Source organism: Heloderma suspectum, chromosome 6, assembly GCF_057233095.1.
Source record: "Heloderma suspectum isolate Gila_16-S chromosome 6, 16-S_ref, whole genome shotgun sequence".
In the NCBI taxonomy this organism is placed as follows: Eukaryota; Metazoa; Chordata; class Lepidosauria; order Squamata; family Helodermatidae; genus Heloderma; species Heloderma suspectum.
In genome coordinates this window covers 129,234,408-129,258,643 of record NC_139463.1, presented here as the reverse complement: position 1 = coordinate 129,258,643, position 24,236 = coordinate 129,234,408, and the positions used below count along the sequence as shown (strand labels likewise).

The window sequence follows — 24,236 nt, the reverse complement described above, 5'->3', positions numbered from 1 at the left end:
ATGGGGGATATGTGGCTCACCAACACGACAAGCGAGTAGGATCTTGGCATTGTTGTTGATCACAAGCTGAATATGAGCCAACAATGTGATGTGGCTACAAAAAAGGCCAATGCTCTTTTGGGCTGCATTCATAGAAGCATCGCTTCCAAATCCCGGGAAGTACTAGTTCCCCTCTACTCAGCACTGGTTAGGCCTCATCTGGAGTACTGTGTCCAGTTCTGGGCACCACACTTTAAGAAGGATGCAGACAAACTGGAGCGGGTTCAGAGGAGGGCAACAAGATGATCAGAGGACTGGAAACAAAGCCCTATGAAGAGAGGCTGAAAGCACTGGGCATGTTTAGCCTTGAGAAGAGAAGACTGAGGGGAAATAGGATAGCGCTCTTCAAGTACTTGAAAGGTTGTCCCAGAGAAGAAGGCCAGGATCTCTTCTTGATCATCCCAGAGTGCAGGACACGGAACAATGGGCTCAAGTGACAGGAAGCCAGATTCCAGCTGAACATCAGGAAAAACATGACTGTCAGAGCAATACGACAATGGAACCAGTTACCTAGGGAGGCGGAGGGCTCTCCCACACTGGAGGCCTTCAAGACGAGGCTGGACAGCCACCTGCCAGGGATGCTCTGACTTGGATTCCTGCACTGAGCAGGGGGTTGGACTCGATGGCCTTGCAGGCCCCTCCCGCGGGGAGGTGCCCGGCCCGCGCACCCTGCTGGACCGCCCGTCTCTCGCGAGATCTCCGGCCACGTCGCGCGAAGGGGTGGTAAACAGCAGGCCGCCCGCGGAGGCGCCCTCCGCGACCCGCCCGGCCAGCGCACGGCAGGGCTCGGCGCCCCGCGGACCGCGCCCTCGGCAGCCGCCTGCGGGTGAGTGAGCGAGCGAGCGGGGCGGGGAGGCCGCGCCGCGCCGGCTCCCCCGGGCCGGGGTCGCTCTGCGGGCGGCGGGGGGCTCGCTTCCGGGGAGGGGCCGCGGGCCGTTCTGGCGGGCGGGCGCGCACGCATCGGGCCCCCCCGGAGAGGGGCCGCCGGCCGGCCGGGAGTGCGCCGCGGCGGCTCCCCCCGCCCGCGGCAGAACGTGAGCGGAGCGGCTTCGCCGGGCCTCCCGCGGCCCGCGGCGTGGGCGCTGGGACGCCCGGCCCCGAGCGCGCGCGCCTGCCGCGGGCCCCGAGGGCGAGCCCGGGCCCGTGCGAGCGCCGCTGCCCTCCCGCAGGCCGCGCCACGGCGCCGCGTGCAGCGGTGCTCCGCGCGCGCGGCCCAGGGCCCTGTCGCGCGGCGGCCTCGCGCCAGCGCGCGCCTCTCCGTGCCCCTCTGGCCCGCAGGGAGCAGCCCGCCGGCCGCCTCGGCGTGAGTTCCAGCGCCCGTGCGCCGCGGCCTTTCGGGCCGGGAACAGCGGGGCCATGTTCGGGCCTGAGGCTGTGCCTGGGCAAGCCGCGCTCCGGCCTCCCGCCTCGTCGCTGTCGCATCAGCGAGCGTGACGCTTTCCATCAGCCCCCCTGGCCCCGGCTCCCGCCAGGTGCGCTGGACCGCAGCTTCCGCCCTGAAGGGAGTTGGGCTCCAGCTCCTCTGGGGGGTGGCGGGCGGGGGGAGGCTGCTCCACAAAGTCCCGAGCTGCTGACAAAATGGGTGGTTTTATTTCAAGAAGGAGCCCACTAGGCTACTTCTTGGAGTAAAGCCACATAGCAGCATCCTGATACTTCATCTCTATTCCATTGGATCATTTTGGATGTTCTCCAGTTTTGTTTGACCCTGCTGTACAAAGTGCAAGGGATAGCTCTCTGCCCCAGAGGGCTTGCAGTTTGCAATTCAACACAAAGGACAACAAAGGAAGAGGGCAGGGGGGCGGAATGGAGCCTCTGATAAACAGGGAAAGAATGTGCATTTATTTTGGCTAGATGTACTTGGGCGTTGGTTTGGGGGAGGGTCTAGCCTTCAGTTTATGGCTTGGCTCTCTTGTTTGAGCTACCTGGAGCTATTTGCTTTATAAGCCCCTCTCTTGCAGTGCTCCAGAAATTTTGAATGTCCTTTGGCTTAGCTGCAGTTAACTGAAGTACGAGTGAGTTGTGCAAAGCGTTTACAAAAAAGGTCACATTTGGGGAGTGATTTGAAGGGGTTGGGGGAGAGAGAGAAAGCGTCGTGCAGATGTTCTGGTGGGCACTTCCAGGCAGCATGGGTATCGAGCAGCATGGGTAGGGCTGTATGAGGGAGCCCGGGACTTTGAGGAGATGTGAGGATTGGCAGTCCTGGGGCATCTCCCTGCTGCCATGTCTCATCATACCATGCGTCACGTGCTCATGTGTGTGTCTGTGTGCCGTATGTGAAGGAAACGCAACAGTCATTGCAAGCAGCAGAAAATGAATCGGGACGAGGAGTGGGTGGAGGAGAGACACGACAAGTCACAGCTTCAGCAACAGAGATGTTCAGGTTCATGGTATCTGAATGCTCCAAGGACGTGCAATGTCCTTTGGAAAGACAAAGTGCTCTGTGCCTGCCTGGCGTATTGTGCTGTGAGATTTTCTGGGCAACACCTTCCTTCATCCCACAGCAAAGTTCATATTTTTGGTGTTCGTGTGACCGGAATTCTTCGATCTCGCGGGGACAGCCATGCGCTTTCACAGGCGGCTCACCACCTTGTTGCACTAAGTGTTGCTTTCGTACACAGAACATAAATGGAAGAGGCGTACTGGAGATCATTCCATGCCGATAACAGGGGTCTCTAAATGCCCTCCGGCCACCCTCTTGGCGCAAGCTTCTAACTGGAGTGGGGACTCCCCTCCGTGTTGGTTAGGGTGAGTAATTGGGCCAGGATGGCTGGATGGATGCATGGAGGGATGGAACATTGTGTTGTGCGGACGTGGACCAGGGACAGGGCATGTGTGGCTGTCCCAGTGTTGTTGGACTGCCACTCCCATCCTCCCTCACCATTGACTATGCTGGTTGGGGCTGATGGGAGCTGCAGTCCCAACAACATCGGGAGGGCCACACCTTCCCCACCACTGGCTTGGATTATACCTAGAAGAGCAGGAGTGTGCCAAGGGCAGTTCTTCCAGCAGCTGTGTGTGGAGGTCTCCCTGCTTCCCTCTCGGGGGCAGTGAAGGGCCCTTTCCTGGCCCCTTCACCTGACCCTCCCCACCCTCTTATCCCAGCTGTTTCACCCTGGATAGTTCTGCTCCAGGTAGCAGTGGTGAATCCCGCCCAGGACTTTGGTCGGGCCTTATCTAGTGACAGCCCGGGCCTTTTGGTGCAGTTGGTGCCTAGGCTTGGCAGGTCCCGTCCCGCACCAGTGAGTGAGCCCTGCTTGGCTCAGAAGGCAGGTACAGCCACGCAGGACAGAGGAAAAGGTCACTGTATGATTCACTGCTAAGGACAGGGAGGCTGTCACTGGCCAGATTTGGAGCTGGGAGGGCAAGATTGGCTGGAGCCTTAGGGGTGGGGGCTAACCTTCAGTTTGTGGCTTTGTTTACTTGTTTGAGCTACCTGCAAAACTCTGCTCTGTAAGAGCTGTTAAGGAAATATTCAAGGCAGCTTAGGTTGAACAGCCAGAAATTTATGAAAGTACATCACGGCTGTGGGAGAGACAGACAAAACTGTGTCTCTCTCCCCAAAAGAAAACAGGATGTATTTATACAGACTGAAAGTTGGAGAACAAAGGAAAGCACACTGTGCATGCTCAGAAACCAGTTAGTACTCAGCACAGTCTTATCAGAACAGTGGCCTTCTTATCTTTAGGGATGAGTTACTTAGGTGGAACTTAGGAATTTCTTGCTTATGAGCAAATTATAACTACCTTTTTTTGATTTTATTTTTTTTAAAGAAACAAAACACAACAACAACAGAAACACAACAACGATACACATACACTAAAATATCTTGTAAGATATCTACCTTTGGCTCCCCTTGCACAACAAATGTTTATTATTATTATTCTCTAGTTCTTATCTTAGTTGTATATCATACATTGAATTCACAGACATTATCCCCTTTCTCCTAATTTTAACAACAGCAGAAAAAAGAGAATCAACCATCTCAAAGTTCAAAATCCACATAGATATCATTTTTCTCTGTTTCTTGTACAAATTCTATAAAAGGTTTCCCATCTAACATAAATTTAGTTGTTGACCCTTCTTTAATTATAATAGTAAGTTTTGCCATTTCTGCCAGTTCTATCATTTTCATGATCCACTCGCTCACAGTTGGTAATGTTTCATTCTTCCACTTTTGTGCATACGATAACCTTGCAGCTGTTGTCATGTAGAGAAAGAGGGTTCCCCCCTTCGCTTTTACATGTTTATCTGTTAGTCCCAATAAAAAAGTTTCTGACTTTAGTTCTATAGTAGTCTTCAATATTCTTTGAGCTAAAGACTGTATTCGTTTCCAAAATAGCTTTTTTACAAGTCCACCATAAATGATAAAACATTCCCTCTTGGTCTTCACAATTATAACTACCTTCTCATGGTCACGCACACACACAGACACACTCAACCCCATCAGGCACTTTGCCTGAACCAAACTATTTACGAGGCCTAGTCAAGCCTACTTTCACAATCCCCCCTTTGAGTCTATCAGGCTCACCATCTATGCTTGTATTGTTATCAATCTCTTTACTGCCGTCTTTCTGTTCTTTTCACATTTCTCTTTGCATTCTACTGACCATCTGGTGCAGTTCAGCTTTGTGTATAGTTTTTGTAAGGAATTTGATACAACATTTAATCAAAGCAATGATCTCATGGAACAAAACAATACTAACAACAATTATGCTTATTACATTGCACATCTTGCTAGGTGGCTGTTTCTGGTAGTCCCATTTTGTGGATTTGGAATCATTGGTATGCTTCTATGAGCATGGACTGGCACATGGCTGCAGATCTAGCAGCTGGATACATTCAAGTCTACTTGAATCTGGTTCACTACTTTCGGGAAAGTGTTTTTTGCTTTAATGCAACTAAAGATGTCAAGCAGGCGCAGGATGCAGGTGGGCCGCATCACGAGAGTGTGCCTCTGGTGGAGGCTGAGACAACTCTTCACTAGCAGGCACTAGCCTCACTGCTAGACTTATGCTCACCTCGTCAGCAAGTGCTTGGCTCACTACTGGTCCTGTAGAGGTGGCTATTTTGTAATCCAGAGGAGGCCAAATGCCAAAAGTCTAAGAAGTTCTCATGCAATAGCAGGAAAAAGGGCAACAAGCCAGTACTACAATGGCGACCAGAGATGTTCTTCTCTTTCGGGTCCAAAATGACTTAAAGGGCTGATGAATTCTGTGTTAGGGCACATCTAGCATTGTCTGTTTCTGGGGCACGTCGTCTCCAGGGGGCAGCATTTTCTTGCAGTGGATGTAGGGATCTAGTTAGGGTTGGCGGAGAATTTCTCCCCGAAACTTTGGGGGGCCGAGCGCCAATGTGTTCGGCCCCCCGAAGAAGTTTCGGAGAGAAATTCTCCGCCCCCCCCCCCCCCCCGGACGGGACTTACCTTTCCCGAATGTCCCTCCCGGCGGCGGTTCGTCGGGTCTTCGTCAGGGGCGGGGGCGGCAGCCGATCTTTCGACCGGCTGCCACCGCCGCCATTCCAATAAAAGTAAAAAAAAAAATGCCCCCGTGATAGGCTACGTGACGATTAATGTAGCCTATCACGGCTAGATTTGCAAAGCCAGCCGTGATAGGCTACGTAAATCGTCTCGTAGCCTATCACGGGGGTGTTTTTGTTTTTTTTTTAAACTTTTTATTTCGCGGTCGGGTGAGGCGAGGCGCCTCCTCCCCGGCCTGAATTTCGGCCGGGCGAGGCGGGAAGCCTCCCCCCCCCAGCCTGAACTTCGGGGGGAGAGCAGCAAAGCGCCTCCCCCCCACCACGAAAAGCTGCGAGACCAGGTAAGTGGCTTTCGTGCACTCCTAGATCTAGGTAGGCAGTCTTTGCAGCTTCAAGCAGTGTGGGCAGTCAACAGCACTTGATAGGATCTTTTCCCCTGAGGCCCAAGGGAAGACTTCTTCTGATGGACTTTGTTGGAGACTCAATCTCTAAGCTACTGGTTGTGACACTGCATTGTAGGAATGTCTGGAAGCACTTTTTAACCTGTGAGTGGAAAGCCTTCGCACACTTCATTAATGCTTGGCAATAGTTCAACACAGTCTCATCCGTTAAATGCACATTAGTAAGATGTTCTTTAATAGGTGCTGAAGACAGGAGTCTCATGGGCTTCTTTATAAGGATCTCATGGGCACTGAGCACAGTTTGTCGGTGTGAAGTGGCACGTATGTTTATCAGGGCCAAAGGTAGAGCATCTGGCCATTTAAGTCCAGCTTTAGCACAGATTTTGACTAATTTGTTCTTCTAAGACTTCTTTCTTTTTTTTCTACTAGCCCTGTTGGCTGGGGATGGTAGGGGCACTGGAAATGCTGTTGAATTTGCAGAGCTTTGTACACACGACTACTAATACATATTTAAAAGAACAACATTTCTTCATTTGAATGAAATCTATTTGTATGTTAAAAGAAAGCTTACACAGGTTCAGTCACTCTGGTTTCCAGGGGAGTGATGGAGTGCCATACTCTGGGGCTGGTTATCTGAGCAGATAGTGCACTTTCTTTCTCTTAGACTGAGAACAGATAACAGGCTAATTCACCAAGGATTTTATACAACAAGTCTCACTAAGTTAGAAAACTGTCAGAAAGTACACACGCTGCTGGCCCACCTTCACCAAGGCCTTTCTTTTTGGCAGCAAAATAATTTTTTTTTAAGTACAGAAAGAAGCATTCCTTATCATTTAGAAGGCACACAGTGTGAAGAGCAAGTACGGTACATTATTTTAGCTTCTGTGAGTAGGAAAAACGTGGCTTTCACTCTATGTGAATACAGCTGTGAGAACAAACTCTAAAATCATGAAAATTTGATAACTTTTTAGCAAATCAGTGTAGTTGTGCTATTGATTAGCTGTTTCCCGCCTCCCAGCTGAGCAGAGCAGAGCAGAGCAAGCTGCTCCAGCTGGTCCAGGGACTACAGAAGCAGGCAAGCTCCCAGAGAGCGAGCGAACAGAGCGAGCGGACAGGGGGAGCAAACAGGAGTTGGCCAGGGGAGTTCGGCAGGGGAGGTCAAGGGGGAGGCCCCTAACATTTTTTTTAACATCTTTTTTATTTTATTTTTTTACTAACTTTTTTTCATTTATTTGTCTTGTAACACACACTTCCACACCAGTGGGACTCTGCTTTTAACCTCTACTGAGTAGAGGAGCAGGCACAGGCTAGTCTAGAACAATCACAAAGCTAGACACAAAAAGGGAAAAGAGGCTATGGAAGGACAAGACTCTCCAGTGGTGGTGACCTGCAAGGTGTGTGCAATGTTTGTTTTCTTGCCTGAGAACAACATGGCCTACACCTGCAACAAGTGCAAGTTGATCACGCTGCTGGAGGAAAAAGTAAGTGGACTGGAGCGGCGACTGTCAACCCTCCGGGGAATAAGAGAACACGAAGAGTTCTTGGACAGAATGGGGGAACTACAGCAGCAAAGGGCAGACCAGAAGCTTGAAGAGCAACAGCAAGATGAGGCAGTGGGAAATGCTGAGGTGAAGAAAAATGGAGTAGAGGATACTCCTTGGAAAACGGTGACAGTTAGGAGAAGAAGAACTAGACGCCACTCTGCACCAGTGGAAGCGGTGGAGCTGTGGAACCGATTCCAGGTACTTGCAGATGAGACTGGAGGACAGCCTGCAGAGGAAGAATCACAGGGGAACCTGCATGAGAGTGAGCAAGAGGCTGAAGGTCAGTCAAACAGAGGCGATGAAACCCAGGCCTACAAGAAGAAGAAGAGAAGAGTGGTAGTAGTGGGAGACTCCTTGCTGCGTGGGATCGAGACCCAAGTATGTCGCGAAGACCCGTGGACTCGCCAGGTATGTTGTCTCCCGGGAGGACAGATTAGAGACGTGACTGAAAGGTTGCCTGCACTCATAAAGCCCACTGACAGGTATCCCTTTCTTCTCATCCATGTGGGAACGAATGATACCGCCAAGCGGAGCTACGAAGAGATCACGTCAGACTTTGAAGCTTTGGGAAGGAAACTCAAGAACTTTGGGGCCCAGATAGTTTTCTCATCCATCCTTCCAGTAGTTAGAAGAGGGATAGAAAGGGAACGAAAAATACTCCGGGTGAATGACTGGCTACGAAGGTGGTGCCGACGAGAGAGATTTGGATTCTGGGACCACGGGCTATACTTCCTGGAAGATGGGCTGTTGGCTAGGGATGGGTTGCACCTCACAAAGGCTGGGAAGAATGTGTTTGGCCACAGCATGAAGAACTTCATCAGGAGGGCTTTAAACTGAATCCTACGGGGAAGGGAGATGTAATGTTGGGGGTAACAATGGACGTAGGCGCATGCACTGCAATGGAGAGAACAGCGCTGATAGCGCCCAATAATAGTCTTCAGACACATGTAGGAAGAAAGCCAGACTATGAAGCACATGGTCTTCGATGTCTATATACTAATGCCCAGAGTATGGGAAACAAACAGAACGAACTTGAACTCTTAATACAGGAGGGAAATTATGACTTGATAGGTATAACTGAGACTTGGTGGGATGACTCTCATGACTGGAATACAGCAGTTGAAGGATATAACTTGTTCAAAAAGAACAGGAGGAACAGAAAGGGAGGCGGGGTTGCACTGTATGTGAAAAATACATATCTCTGCACAGAAATACAGGAGGAGGAGCTTGGTAGCCCCATCGAGAGCATCTGGGTTGAAATAAATGGAGCAAAGAATAAAAGGAACCTGGTGGTCGGAGTCTACTACCGGCCACCCAATCAAGGAGAAGACAAGGATGAAACTTTTGAAAAGCAAATAGCCAATGTTTTAAGGAAGCATGATGTAGTAGTAATGGGGGACTTCAATTTCCCCGATATTTGTTGGGAGACAAATTCTGCAAAACATGGCCCCTCCAGGAAATTCCTGACTTGTGTGGCGGATAACTTCCTCCTACAGAAAGTAGAGGAAGGAACTAGAGGATCGGCTATCCTTGACTTGATCCTAACCAACAGAGATGACTTAGTGGATAAAGTAGCAGTTACAGGAACTCTGGGGGAAAGCGACCATGTTGTACTTGAGTTCTTGGTTCTAAGGGAAGCAAAAGCCGAGTGTACTCAAACGCGTACCCTGGATTTTAGGAAAGCTGATTTTAATAAACTCAGAACAATGATCAGTAAGGTCCCATGGCAAGCAATGCTAGCGAGAAAAGGAGTCCAAGATGGGTGGGAACTTTTAAAAAAGGAAATTCTCAAGGCACAATCACAAACAATTCCAACAAGAAGAAAAGGTGGAAGACAACAGAAGAAGCCAATGTGGCTTCACAAAAAGCTTAGGGATGACCTGAAAACAAAAAAGGACACATATAGGAAGTGGAAAGAAGGCCAAGTAACAAAGGAAGAGTACAGGCAGGTAGCACAGAATTGCAGGGATGGCGTCAGGAAGGCTAAAGCGGAGAACGAGGTGAGGTTAGCGAGGGATGCTAAAAACAACAAAAAGGCTTTCTTCAGCTACGTGCATAGTAAAAGGCAGAGGAAAGAAATGGTTGTTCAGCTATTAAATAAGGATGGCAAAATGATAACAGATGACAAAGAAAAGGCAGAGGTGCTCAATTCCTACTTTGGCTCAGTCTTCTCCCAAAAGAGGGTCTATGACCCCCCTGGCAAAGGCGAAGTACAGGCTGAAGGGGCAGGATTGCAGCTTGAGATCGACAGGCATATGGTCAAGGAACACCTCATTACTTTGAATGAGTTCAAATCTCCAGGGCCAGATGAACTGCATCCTAGATTCATAAAGGAACTGGCAGAAGAGCTCTCAGAACCGCTGTCTATTCTCTTTGAGAAATCATGGAGGACCGGGGAAGTGCCAGATGACTGGAGGAGGGCTAACGTTGTCCCTATCTTCAAAAAGGGTAAAAAGGAGGAACCTGGGAACTACAGACCAGTCAGTCTGACATCAATCCCTGGGAAAATTCTGGAGCAGATCATAAAGCAATCCATCTGGAAGCACCTTGACAACAATGCAGTGATTACTCGAAGCCAACATGGATTTGTCAAAAACAAGTCCTGCCAGACAAATCTGATCTCATTTTTTGATCAAGTCACCTCCCTTGTAGACCGTGGGAATGCTGTAGACATCATATACCTCGACTTCAGCAAAGCTTTCGACAAAGTGCCCCATGATATCCTGATGAGCAAACTAGCTCGAAGTGGGCTAGATGAAACAACGATCATGTGGATCCACAGTTGGCTACAGAATCGGACTCAAAGAGTGCTTATCAATGGGACCTTCTCAAGCTGGGGAGAGGTAACGAGTGGGGTACCGCAGGGCTCAGTCCTGGGCCCAGTGCTCTTCAATATTTTTATTAATGACTTGGAGGAGGAGGTGCAGGGAATGCTGATCAAATTTGCAGATGACACAAAATTGGGAGGGATAGCTAATACTTTGGAAGACAGAAACAAAATTCAAAGTGATCTGGATAGACTGGAGTGCTGGGCAGAAAACAACAGAATGGCATTTAATAGGGACAAATGCCAAGTTCTGCACCTAGGAAAAAGAAACCAAATGCACAGTTACAAGATGGGGGATACGTGGCTCAACCACACTACGAGCGAGAAGGATCTTGGAATTGTCGTCGATCACAAGCTGAATATGAGCCAACAATGTGATGTAGCTGCCAAAAAGGCAAATGCTATTTTGGGCTGCATTCATAGAAGCATCGCTTCCAAATCCCGGGAAGTACTAGTTCCCCTCTACTCAGCACTGGTTAGGCCTCATCTGGAGTACTGTGTCCAGTTCTGGGCACCACACTTTAAGAAGGATGCAGACAAGCTGGAGAGGGTTCAAAGGAGGGCAACAAAGATGATCAGGGGACTGGAAACAAAGCCCTATGAAGAGAGACTGAAAGAACTGGGCATGTTTAGCCTTGAGAAGAGAAGACTGAGGGGAGATATGATAGCGCTCTTCAAGTACTTGAAAGGTTGTCACAGAGAAGAAGGCCAGGATCTCTTCTTGATCATCCCAGAGTGCAGGACACGGAATAATGGGCTCAAGTTACAGGAAGCCAGATTCCGACTGAACATCAGGAAAAACTTCCTGAGTGTCAGAGCAATACGGCAATGGAACCAATTACCTGGGGAGGTGGTGGGCTCTCCCACACTGGAGGCCTTCAAGACGAGGCTGGACAGCCATCTGTCAGGGATGCTCTGACTTGGATTCCTGCATTGAGCAGGGGGTTGGACTCGATGGCCTTGTAGGCCCCTTCCAACCCTACTATTCTATGATTCTATGATTCTATGATTACTGCATTATTACTGTATATGATTCTGGACAAATTCACACCTGACTGCTTGCTATTTTTTGAAACAATCTAACACACTCCTCCCTTGAATTCTCACAGATTCTATATGCAGTTGTTTATTAAACAATTAAAACAAATCATTTATAATTAAGCTTGTTAGGCTACATACAAAACAAAAAGACAAAGCAAGAAAATAACAACGCAACAATGGGACAATGCACAACACATAGGATTTCAAATCCACTGTTACCTCAGTGTACAAAAATATCTCACCAGTGACTTTCAATAAAAGTTCACACTTACTTAGATCACTTTAAAATCTCATTCTCGACAGCATCATTCTAGCACATGCAGCATCCCTCAACAAACGTTCAGTTTAGCTTGCATTTTCTTCTCTGAGAAGGAACGCTTACTGGTATACACAGAAGGTTGAGCCTAAGCTACAATTCATCTTCAAACACATTAGCTAATACATGACCATACAGATGGTCCTCATCCAGCACTCACTTTCTATTGCCAGTCGCACACAGTCATTGCGTCTTGATTTTTACATGGGAGAAGCTGATGCTATTGTAAGTTTTAGGTGGCATATAGGACAATCTGTCTAGCAGACTCAAAGGACAGGCATTTGATGACTAAGAGGAATAAAAAGCCCACACTCTCACATGGCAAGAACCATAGCCACAAATACAGATATAAAGACATTTTCTCTAAAAGCAAAAACAAAGTTACTGAGTACATTAAACACTATCCACATTTATGCAGCTTGCTTGATCTAAATCATTGTGGCACTTTCACCTTTTAGGGGATTGACTCAATCGACTCTACCCTTCTTATCTGCTACTACAAGGTGGGGAAGAAGGACCATGGGAGCTACTAGGTGGCCATCCAGGGAGTGCCACAAATGGTCAGTGTACTGAGGACAACCAGCCAGTCTCTACTTTTTCAACATTTGGGCCTGATTTTGGAGTTGTGCAACATCTTCAAAAGTTGCCATGGGAGACTGGCTTATTGCTGAAAGGAATAAGGCAGTAGCCCTAGAGAGGGTGAAAAGTTCTGCCACTTAAGCAGAAGTACAGTTAGGCAAGGAAGTACAAGCTGGGTTTTGAAGAGGCAGAGGAACTAGAGATCAAATCGCCAACATTCGCTGGATCATGGAGAAAGCAAGAGAATTCCAGAAAAACGTCTATTTCTGCTTCATTGACTACGCTAAAGCCTTTGATTGTGTGGATCACAACAAACTGTGGCAAATTCTGAAAGAGATGGGAATACCAGACTACCTTACCTGTCTCCTGAGAAACCTGTACGAGGGACAAAAAGCAACAGTAAGAACCAGACATGGAACAACCAACTGGTTCAAAATTGGGAAATGAGTACGACAAGGCTGCATATTGTCGCCCTGCTTATTTAACTTATATGCAGAGTACATCATGAGAAACGCCGGGTTGGGTGAATCAGAGGTCGGAATTAAGATTGCTGGGAGAATTATCAACAACCTCCGATATGCAGACGATACCACCCTAATGGCAGAAAGCGAAGAGGATCTAAAGAGCCTCTTGTTGAGGGTGAAAGTGGAGAGTGCAAAAGCTGGTTTGAAGCTCAACATTAAAAAAACTAAGATCATGGCATCTGGCCCCATCACTTCCTGGCATATAGAAGGGGAAGAAACGGAAGCAGTGACAGATGTTATTTTCTTGGGCTCCAAGATCACCGCAGACGTTGACTGTAGCCATGAAATTAAAAGATGGTTGCTCCTTGGGAGGAAAGCTATGGCAAACCTGGACAGCATAGTAAGAAGCAGAGACATCACCTTGCTGACAAAGATTCATATAATCAAAGCTATGGTTTCCCCAGTAGCAACGTATGGCTGTGAGAGCTGGACTATAAGGAAGGCTGAGCGCTGAAGAATTGATGCCTTCGAACTGTGGTGCTGGAGAAGACTCTTACGAGTCCTCTGGACTGCAAGGAGGTCGAATCAGTCCATCCTAAAGGAAATCAACCCTGAGTGCTCATTGGCAGGACAGATACTGAAGCTGAAGCTCCAATATTTTGGCCACCTAATGCGAAGAGAAAACTCCCTGGAAAAGACCCTGATGCTGAGAAAGACTGAAGGCAAAAGGAGAAGGGGGCGGCAGAGGATGAGATGGCTAGATAGCATCACCGATGCAATGAATATGAACTTGAGCACGCTCCGGGAGAGAGCGCAGGACAGGAAGGCCTGCCGTGCTATGGTCCATGGGGTCACAAAGAGTCGGACGCGACTGAACGACTGAACAACAACAGTTAGGCAAAATAATTTTGTTCTATTACAATATGGGAAGTACAGGCAGCATCTCTCTTTAGCATTTCTTTGACAAGACCCGTCCACAAAATATACACAATCTACATTAGTCAGTGGCTCATCTGACAAGTCTGGACGTGGCTTTGCTAGGTGCTCAGCCACTTCTAAAGAATCATAAGGGATACTTTCAGAAGCATCAGGCAGCAAAGAAGCAGGATTTGGAGTGGAACAACGTTGCACTGTAACATAACTGCTAGAGAGAAGCAAAATGTCATACCTGAAGAGGCATGATTGAGACAGGTGCTGAGTCTTTGCTGAAAGTAGAAGAGCTGCCACTGAGGTACACAAAGAGTTAAAGGAGAACATAGCACAATATTTTCAGAGGCTTGAACAAGGAAGGCAGCGGCTGCAGAATCAAGGAAAGTCTTGTAATATGTTACCGGTCAGTTTTTATTTCCATGCTTTTCGGTAAACATACTAAGAGCACAAGAATTTTTTTATAAGAAAAGGGCCCCAGTTTTAGAACAGTGCTTGTTTTGGAGCAGTGGAAGCAGATTCAGCTTCGGAAGACCAGGGAAGTAGCTCGGGAATATCTGAATATACTCTGTCAGGGAACAAAGATAGTGCAACCAAGTGTACCCAAAAGGTCTCTGGTCAATAGAAAGAAATGTTCGGCAGGGGAGGCCCCTAACATTTTTTTTCATTTTTTATTTTATTTTATTTTTTAACTAACTTTTTCCAACTTATTTGTCTTGTAACACACACTTTCACACAAGTGGGACTCTGCTTTTAACCTCTACTGAGTAGAGGAACAGGCACAGGCTATTCTAGAACAATCACAAAGCTAGACACAAAAAGGGAAAAGAGGCTATGGAAGGACAAGACTCTCCAGTGGTGGTGACCTGCAAGGTGTGTGCAGTGTTTGTTTTCTTGCCTGAGAACAACATGGCCTACACCTGCAACAAGTGCAAGTTGATCACGCTGCTGGAAGAAAAAGTAAGTGGACTGGAGCGGCGACTGTCGACCCTCTGGGGAATAAGAGAACACGAAGAGTTCTTGGACAGAATGGGGGAACTACAGCAGCAAAGGGAAGACCAGAAGCTTGAAGAGCAACAGCAAGATGAGGCAGAAGTGGGAACTGCTGAGGTGAAGAAAAATGGAGTAAAGGATACTCCTTGGAAAAGGGTGACAGGAGAAGAAGAACGAGACGCCACTCTGCACCAGTGGAAGCAGTGGAGCTGTGGAACTGATTCCAGGTACTTGCGGATGAGACTGGAGGACAGCCTGCAGAGGAAGAATCACAGGGGAACCTACTGAGAGTGAGCAAGAGGCTGAAGGTCAGTCAAACAGAGGTGATGAAACCCAGGCCTACAAGAAGAAGAAGAGAAGAGTGGTAGTAGTGGGAGACTCCTGGCTGCGTGGGATCGAGACCCAAGTATGTCGCGAAGACCCGTGGACTCGCCAGGTATGTTGTCTCCCGGGAGGACGGATTAGAGATGGGACTGAAAGGTTGCCTGCACTCATAAAGCCCGCTGACAGGTATCCCTTTCTTCTCATCCATGTGGGAACAAATGATACCGCCAAGCATAGCTACGGAGAAATCACTTCAGACTTTGAAGCTTTGGGAAGGAAACTCAAGAACTTTGGGGCCCAGATAGTTTTCTCATCCATCCTTCCAGTAGTTAGAAGAGGGATAGAAAGGGAACAAAAAATACTCTGGGTGAATGCCTGGCTACGAAGGTGGTGCCGACGAGAGAGATTTGGATTCTGGGACCACGGGCTATACTTCCTGGAAGATGGGCTGTTGGCTAGGGATGGGTTGCACCTCACAAAGGCTGGGAAGAATGTGTTTGGCCACAGCATGAAGAACTTCATCAGGAGGGCTTTAAACTGAATCCTACGGGGAAGGGAGATGTAATGTTGGGGGTAACAATGGACATAGGCGCATGTACTGCAATGGAGAGAACAGCTCTGATAGCACCCAGTAATAGTATTCAGACACATGTAGGAAGAAAGCCAGGCTATGAAGCACATGGTCTTCGATGTCTACATACTAATGCCCAGAGTATGGGAAACAAACAGAACGAACTTGAACTCTTAATACAGGAGGGAAATTATGACTTGATAGGTGTACCTGAGACTTGGTGGGATGACTCTCATGACTGGAATACAGCAGTTGAAGGATATAACATGTTCAAAAAGAACAGGAGGAACAGAAAGGGAGGTGGGGTTGCCCTGTATGTGAAAAAGACATACCTATGCACAGAAATACAGGAGGATGAGCTTGGTAGGCCCATCGAGAGCATCTGGATCAAAATACATGGAGCAAAGAATAAAAGGAACCTGGTGGTCAGAGTCAACTACCAGCCACCCAACCAAGGAGAAGACGAGGATGAAACTTTTGAAAAGCAAATAGACAATGTTTTAAGGAGGCATGATGTAGTAGAAAAGGGGATCTTCAATTTCCCCGTTATTTCTTGGGAGACAAATTCTGCGGAACATGGCCCCTCCAGGAAATTCCTGACTTGTGTGGCGGATAACTTTCTCCTACAGAAAGTAGAGGAAGGAACTAGAGGATCGGCTATCCTTGACTTGATCCTAACCAACAGAGATGACTTAGTGGGTAAGGTAGCACTTACAGGAACTCTGGGGGAAAGCGACCATGTTGCACTTGAGTTCTTGGTTCTAAGGGAAGCAAAACCGAGTGTAGTCAAACGCGTACCCTGGATTTTAGGAAAGCTGATTTTAATAAACTCGGCACAATGATCAGTAAGGTCCCATGGCAAGCGACGCTAACGAGAAAAGGAATCCAAGATGGGTGGGAGCTTTTAAAAAAGGAAATTCTCAAGGCACAATCACAAACCATTCCAACAAGAAGAAAAGGTGGAAGACAACAGAAGAAGCCAATGTGGCTTCACAAAAAGCTTAGGGATGACCTGAAAACAAAAAAGGACACATATAGGAAGTGGAAAGAAGGCCAAGCAACAAAGGAAGAGTACAGGCAGATAGCACAGAATTGCAGGGATGGTGTCAGGAAGGCTAAAGCTGAGAACGAGCTGAGGTTAGTGAGGGATGCTAAAAGCAACAAAAAGGCTTTCTTCAGCTACGTGCATAGTAAAAGGCAGAGGAAAGAAATGGTGGTTCAGCTATTAAATAAGGATGGCAAAACGATAACAGATGACAAAGAAAAGGCAGAGGTGCTCAATTCCTACTTTGGCTCAGTCTTTTCCCAAAAGAGGGTCTATGACCCCCCTGGCAAAGGTGAAGTGCAGGCTGAAGGGGCAGGATTGCAGCTTGACATCGATAGGCATATGGTCAAGGAACACCTAATTCCTTTGAATGAGTTCAAATCTCCAGGGCCAGATGAACTGCATCCTAGAGTAATAAAGGAACTGGCAGAAGAACTCTCAGAACCGCTGTCTATTCTCTTTGAGAAATCATGGGGGACAGGGGAAGTGCCAGATGACTGGAGGAGGGCTAATGTGGTCCCTATTTTCAAAAAGGGTAAAAAGGAGGAACCTGGGAACTACAGACCAGTCAGTCTGACATCAATCCCTGGGAAAATTCTGGAGCAGATGATCAAGCAATCCATCTGGAAGCACCTTGACAACAATGCTGTGATTACTCGAAGCTAACATGGATTTGTCCAGAACAAGTCCTGCCAGATGAATCTGATCTCATTTTTTGATCAAGTTACCTCCCTTGTGGACCGTGGGAATGCTGTAGACATCATATACCTCGACTTCAGCAAAGCTTTCGACAAAGTGCCCCATGATCTCCTGATGAGCAAACTAGCTCAAAGTGGGCTAGATGAAACAACGATCCGGTGGATCCACAGTTGGCTACAGAACCGGACTCAAAGAGTGCTTATCAATGGGACCTTCTCGAACTGGGGAGAGGTAACGAGTGGGGTACCGCAGGGCTCAGTCCTGGGCCCAGTGCTCTTCAACATTTTTATGAATGACTTGGAGGAGGAGGTGCAGGGAATGCTGATCAAATGTGCAGATGACACAAAATGGGGTGGGAAAGCTAATACTTTGGAAGACAGAAACGAAATTCAAAGTGATCTGGATAGACTGGAGCGCTGGGCAGAAAACAACAGAATGACATTGAATAGGGATAAATGCCAAGTTCTGCACCTAGGAAAAAGAAACCAAATGCACAGTTACAAGATGGGGGATACATGGCTCAACAACAGTATAAGCGAGAAAGATCTTGGAATTGTTGTCGATCACAAGCTGAATATGAGCCAACAATGTGATGTGGCTGCCAAAAAGGCAAATGCTCTTTTGGGCTGCATTAATAGAAGGATAGCTTCCAAATCCTGGGAAGTACTAGTTCCCCTCTACTCAGCACTGGTTAGGCCTCATCTGGAGTACTGTGTCCAGTTCTGGGCACCACACTTTAAGAAGGATGCAGACAAACTGGAGAGGGTTCAGAGGAGGGCAACAAAGATGATCAGAGGACTGGAAACAAAGCCCTGTGAAGAGAGACTGAAAGAACTGGGGATGTTTAGCCTTGAGAAGACTGAGGGGAGATATGATAGTGCTCTTCAAGTACTTGAAAGGTTGTCACAGAGAAGAAGGCCAGGATCTCTTATCGATCATCCCAGAGTGCAGGACACGGAATAATGGGCTCAAGTTACAGGAAGCCAGATTCCGGCTGAACATCAGGAGAAACGTCCTGACTGTTAGAGCAAGACGACAATGGAACCCATTCCCTAGGGAGGCGGTGGGCTCTCCCACACTGGAGGCGTTCAAGACGAGGCTGGACAGCCATCTGTCGGGGATGCTCTGACTTGAGATTCCAGCCTTGAGCAGGGGGTTGGACTCGATGGCCTTGTAGGCCCCTTCCAACCCTACTATTCTATGATTCTGTGAAAAAGCTACAAACCTCTCGGCTGTCTTAGAGGTTTTGAGAAGCGGGGAGGGGGTAGCGGCTGGGAGGTGTGAAGTGGCCAGGCTGGTGGGGACACTTATTTTTCTAATGCTCAGTTTGGCTACAGAAAAGTGGCAGCGATGCTTGAATATTATTTATTTATTTATTTATTTATTTCATTTCTATACCTCCCAATAGCCAACGTGTTTTTTCAAAAACGTCTTTAGACAATCCATGTAGTCTGTTGTAGTCTCACTTTTGTTTTGCTTACAATTGATGATTTAAAAAAAAATAGCCTAATCAGTTTCTGCAGCGTCTGATGCGCGCTTGGTCTAAAGTATTAAGATCAGCTGGTTCTTGATTTGGCCAGTTTGCTTGTTCCTTTAATCTAGTGCTCACTTCTTGGGGCAAAATAACTTGCATGAGTTGGTTCATGCTAGCACAATTAGGATTTTAACAAGTGATCATTATTATTTATTCATTACATTTCTATCCTGCCTTTTTTCCTCTTGCAAGGAACCCAAGGTGGCGTACATAGTCTTCTTCCCCTCCATTTTACCCTCACAACAACAACCCTGTGAGGTAGGTTGGGCTGAGAGTCTGTGACTGGCCCAAAGTCACCCAGTGAGCTTCCATAGCTAAGTGGGGACTAGAACCCGGATCTCCAGACTCTCAGTCCAACCCTCTAGCCACCTCACCACACTGATCACTCTTTTTCTAAAAAAAAAATTGGCTTTTTTGACGTTTCAAAATTTGACCTGGTCTTTCAGTTTTTCTGGGGAGTCCTTAAGACTCCAACCCCCGGGACTTAGGGGACTTGTGTTGTTGTTGTTGACGTCTCAACATACCAGTCAAAGGATGCATTCTCATTGAGCCTGTGCCATCTTGGACCTTGTGATTCCAAGGCTCCCTTTAAATGCACAATTCTGTCCAAATCAAAGGTCTCAACCAAGGGAAATTGTTTGGACGGGTCAAGTTCCATTTGTCCAAATTGTGCAGGTCTTAGGTCCATAATTCCTGTGCATGTACATTGAAGGCATCCCTTTTGGGACTACGGAATTTCTTTGGAAGACTCCGACCCCATCCTTAATTCACACAGGGGCACACAGGAAAACAATCAGGAGGTCTCCACAGGCTGCAAGAAACAAAAAGCACTGCCAAATGCCAAGGTACAGTCAGAGACCGACTCTCACTGAATTGGAGGCACGATCAGTCACTCACGGTCTAGGGAGCTCATACCATGGCAGAGAGTGAAAGAAAGGTCGGGATACTCACTGCAATCTCCGTTCATTCAGGAATGATTTGTGCGGGAGGTCCATGCCTTGTCGGCCAGCTCATACCATGGAGGGAATGAGGAAAATGCACTCCAGCGACTATAATTTGCACTGTTTCTTTTTACCTCAATTCATACCAGGCAACTGTCGTTCTAGTCTTTTCCTCAGTTCACACAAGACAACTCTCATTCACCTGACGCCATATCCCACGGACCTCTGTAACCCCCCAAAACAAACAAAATCAAAAACTTACCAAGTGCTTAAATTAAATTAATTAAATTACCGTCTCTTTAAAGGCGGTATCCCATCAGCCAAGGCAGAATCGTCCCACAGCCAGCCCCACACTGAGTCCCAGACTTGGAGATTTCAAAAGGGCTCTTATCTTGGTGAGCACTTCTGGGATGTTCAGTGAATGGCGGTCCAAATTGGTTCGATTCTCCCCAGCATTTGGGATCCAAGTCACACCACCAAATTATTAAGGAAATATCCAAGGCAGCTTAGGTTGAACAGTCAGAAATTTGTTAAAGCACATCATGGCCGTGGGAGAGACAGATATAACTGTGTATCTCACCACAAAAGAAACAGGATGCATTTATACAGACTGAAAGTAGGAGAACAAAGAAAAACATACTACGCATGCTCAGAAACCAATTAGTACTCAGCACAGTCTTATCAGCACAGCGGCCTTCTTATCTTTAGGGATGAGTTACTTAGGTGGATAGGAATTTCTTGCTTATGAGCAAATTATAACTACCTTCCCATGGTCACAATGCGTGCGTACACGCACACGCGTACAGACGCACACGCACACACTGTCAATCCCATCAAACACCCCGCCTGAACCAAACTACTTACGAGGCCTAGTCAGGCCTACTTTCACAAGGCCCTCTTTTGCCATGCTCCAGAAACTCTGCTGATTTCTTTAAGTATTTATCTCCTGCTTTTCCAGGCAAATGAGCCTCCACAAAGTGGCTTATGATATAACGAGACTAGTAATAGATACACTCTAACACGGGGGTCTCCAGCGTGGTGCCTGTGGATGCCGGTGTGCCCACGGACCCTTCTCCTGGTGCCTGCCAGGCTCCCCGCCCTTCCTCATTTTTATTAAGAAAAAGAACACCCCGGGAGGCTGGCATGCTGCAAAGTGAAGGGCTGCCCTCCAACACCATGTTCATTTGAGTTCGAAAGACCCCAAAAGACTGGGGACCCTTGCTTTAACTCAGTGTCATAAAGGCATCGTAAAGATGTAAAACAAATATGAAGTGCATTGAACTTAAGACAGCAGACATAAACCGTCTCGATCCAGACGGGCAAAGATAAAATGCAGAGCAGGAACAGTATTCAAACTCCAATCCAGCATCAGCAATTAAGAGCAGACTAGAGTAAAAAGGTCTTTAAGGGCGCAATCCTGTGGAGAGAGACGTCAGCCTCCACACTCGGAAGCTGACGCCTATCCAATTGCGGGGCGGCCAGAGCAAGAGGGAGTCCCCCATGCTGCAGCCACCCTGAATTTTTGGCTAGATGTGCGATTCTGCGCGTCTGCCCGGGGATGTCGAGGTGGGAGTCAGGGAAGCTGCGCAGCGCCTGGGACACCTCATAAAGAGGCCTCCGCAGGCTCCTCCCTGCCCCTGGGGTGCCCCCCTTTTGCCCTCTCCGCACTCCGTTCCCGAACACAGAAGTAGCTGGCATGGAAAGGACCGCGCTGGCTGGGGGCGGGAGGGCAGGCAGTGCAGTTTCTGGGGACTTAGCTCTGTTCCCAGAAGCCAGAGACTCCTGTGGCCCTCTAGACAGGGCCTAGCGGCCACAGGACTGCTCTCCAAGTCCCATTTAAGAAGCAGCCGACGGGGCCAGGTACACGACTGGCGGAGCTGCCCCTGAAAAGGCCTGCCCCCTGCGCCTGCCAGTCTGCCCGTGGGCTGCGCCTGTGAGGAGGGCCGGGTAGGAGGGCCTTCAAGCGGAGACAAGCCAGCCACCAGTGCAGCCGATACAGACGGCAGCTCTGTGCTCCAGCCCCCATGAGCTGCTGAGGCAGCCGGTTCTGCACCTGCGGGAGCATCCCGCAGCAGCCCAGTGCCTACTCACACCGTCCCCTCCTTGAAGAAGAGTGGCCCAGAAGCACCCGTCATCTGTCGTCTTACCTATTTTCATGTTAAAATGAGATCCGAGCGAGAAAGTGCGCGAGGAACTCCTGAGTCCCAAGCAGTGGTGGCTGGGGTGGGGGGCTTCGCTGGATCTGCAGCCACCTCCTTGCCCCCCCATCCCTGCTAGTGCAGCCTTCCCCAACCTGGTGCCCTCTGGATGTGTTGAACTACAACTCTCAGGGTACCCAGCTAACATGGCCATTGAGTGGGGATGCTGGGAGTCACAGCCTGACATGTTTGGAGGCTCTGGAGCATTTTAATGTGTTGAGTGTTGTATAACCTTTATGGTGCTTTGTACTTCAGACAGCCCTGTGAGGTAGGACATCATTATTTTTTACGGATAGGGAGCAGAGTCTGAGCTGTGACCAGTCTCTTACCGTGGACTGACTTCTGTGTCTGCATGCGTTCTCCTCCTCTGTAGCAAGGGAGGCCAGTCTGCGCTTGATTTGCCTTTTGTGGGCTGGCTGAAGTGGGCAGGCCGGGGGGGGGGGGGGCTTGTCTCCCACCCATAAGGAACACTTCACCAGATCTGCAGGAAGGTCACGAAGGCCTCCTCGGAAGGAGGATGGCTCTTCTGTGTGGGAGGAGGTTCCTAGGAGGCTGGACCGGAGGGGGAGCTGCCCCGCCAGGCTGTGGGCTCCCGTTATCTGTCTTTTCTCCTCGAGCTCATGGGTTGGGGAGGTGCTCAGAGCAAGGAAGCGGCTGTGACTATGCCCCCCCCCCATGTGGCTCTGCTTGGGACAATAAGCCCATCTTGTGCGTGTTGGCATTTCGGCCCTTTCTTCCGAAGCCTGCCTCTCAGCATGGTGGGTCTCTGTTGTGGGGCTGCGCTTGGAGACGGGGGCGGATAGGGTTGACCGCCTGCCTTCCGTGCCGCCTCTGCCTCAGGCCACTGTCCTTCCACGTGACACCCAAGGCCCTCTGCTCCTGGCTTAGTTCCTTTGTGCATTCAGGCTTCGGGGTTGTCGTCCCAGGTTTGGCACGATCCATCAAGGGTGTTTCACCTCTTGTTTGGCCTCTGTGGGCTCTTCGTCCCGGGCTTTCCAGAGAACTGTGACACCCACCCGGCAGGATTCTCACGTCTGCCCTTAGCCCAGTTCAGACATTCTGTCTGTGCTCGCTTGAGGAGAGGCAAGCCCTCTTGGGTGTGACAGCCGCCACATAGGATCCCTGAAGTGGGGGAGACTTGGGCAGGTCCATCTTGCCTTCCAGCTCCCCCTCCCCACTGTAGCCAGCTAATGCCCCAATGGGAAGCCCGCGAGGAGGCTGCAGAGGCTGCGGCTCCCTCCTGCTGTTGCTCTCCAGCAACTGCCACTTCAGAGGTAGACAGCTTTGGACCACGGAGGCTCTAGGGAGCCATTGATGGCCTTGTCTACCATGAATGTGTCCAGCCCCCTTTTAAACCTGGCTGAATTGGTGGCCCTCACAACATCTGGTGGAAGCCAGTTCCATAGTTTGAGTCTCCGCTGTGTGAAGAAGCCTTTCCTTCGATCCGTCCTGCATCGCCCACCATTCAGCTTCAGGGGATGACCCTAGTGGGGGTCTAGTATTACAAGAGAGGAAGAAAATCGCCTTCCCCTCCCCTTTCTCCACACCAGGCAATGTGTTATGCACCTCCATCATGTCTCCCCCTTACTTAACTTTTCCTCTAGCTAAACAGACCCAGATGCTGCGACCTTCCCTCAGAGGGAAGTTGCTCCAGCCCCTGGATCATTTCCGTTGCTCTGTTATGCATTTTTCCCAGCTCTGCAATATCCCTTTTGAGACACAGTGACCACAACGGTGCATGTGTGCAATTATCTATTAGAGGATTTATGTTACGTCCCACCCAGCAGTCAAACAGCCGCAGTTGCACCATGGATTTGTCTGAAGGGCTTTGGATCCCAGCAGTTTGATTTCCAGTCCCTTTCCTGGCAGCCCGATGATGGGGCTCACCCCTCTGCTGAGTTCACCCGCCCACCCCAGCTCACCTGCAGCTATGAGCTGGGTTGATGGCTGCACGCCTGCGGGGCCTGCTCCCACCCACGGCCGGGGTGCCTCTTGGTCTGGAAGGGCAGTGGGAGAGCATGGGCATGCTACTTTTACCCAGGGAAAGCGGGTGGGAAGGGAGTCCCGATGATCCTGATTTTGTTATTTGCTACGTGTCTATCCTGGCTTTCCTCCACTTCTCCCCCCGCCTCCATTTTTAACTCCACAACAACCCTGTGAGGTGGGTTAGGCTGAGAGATGGCGAGTCACCCAGGATGCCCAGGGAGCCTTCTGGATGAGCAGAGATTTGAACCTGTGTGGTCCTGGGCTGGCATGCTGGCTGCCTACCACACCATACCAGCTCTGTCCCAGCACCTCACATGAGGGGTCAGAGTCCT

At 49.0% G+C, this 24,236-nt stretch overlaps 1 protein-coding gene across 4 annotated transcripts in view; it reads left to right on the top strand.

Annotated features, from left to right (window-relative positions):
• Positions 1-740: 740 nt before the first annotated feature.
• Positions 741-24,236, top strand: part of RNF167 (ring finger protein 167) — a 36,233-nt gene continuing 12,737 nt past the window's right edge. For 2 of the 4 annotated variants that reach the window (XM_084806924.1, XM_084806922.1), the window contains exons 1-2: positions 741-865; positions 2,658-2,784. The gene's annotated coding sequence lies outside the window, so the exon portion shown is untranslated. The remainder of the gene's footprint in view (positions 866-2,657; positions 2,785-24,236) is intronic. The other 2 variants (XM_084806923.1, XM_084806920.1) reach the window with 1 other exon arrangement.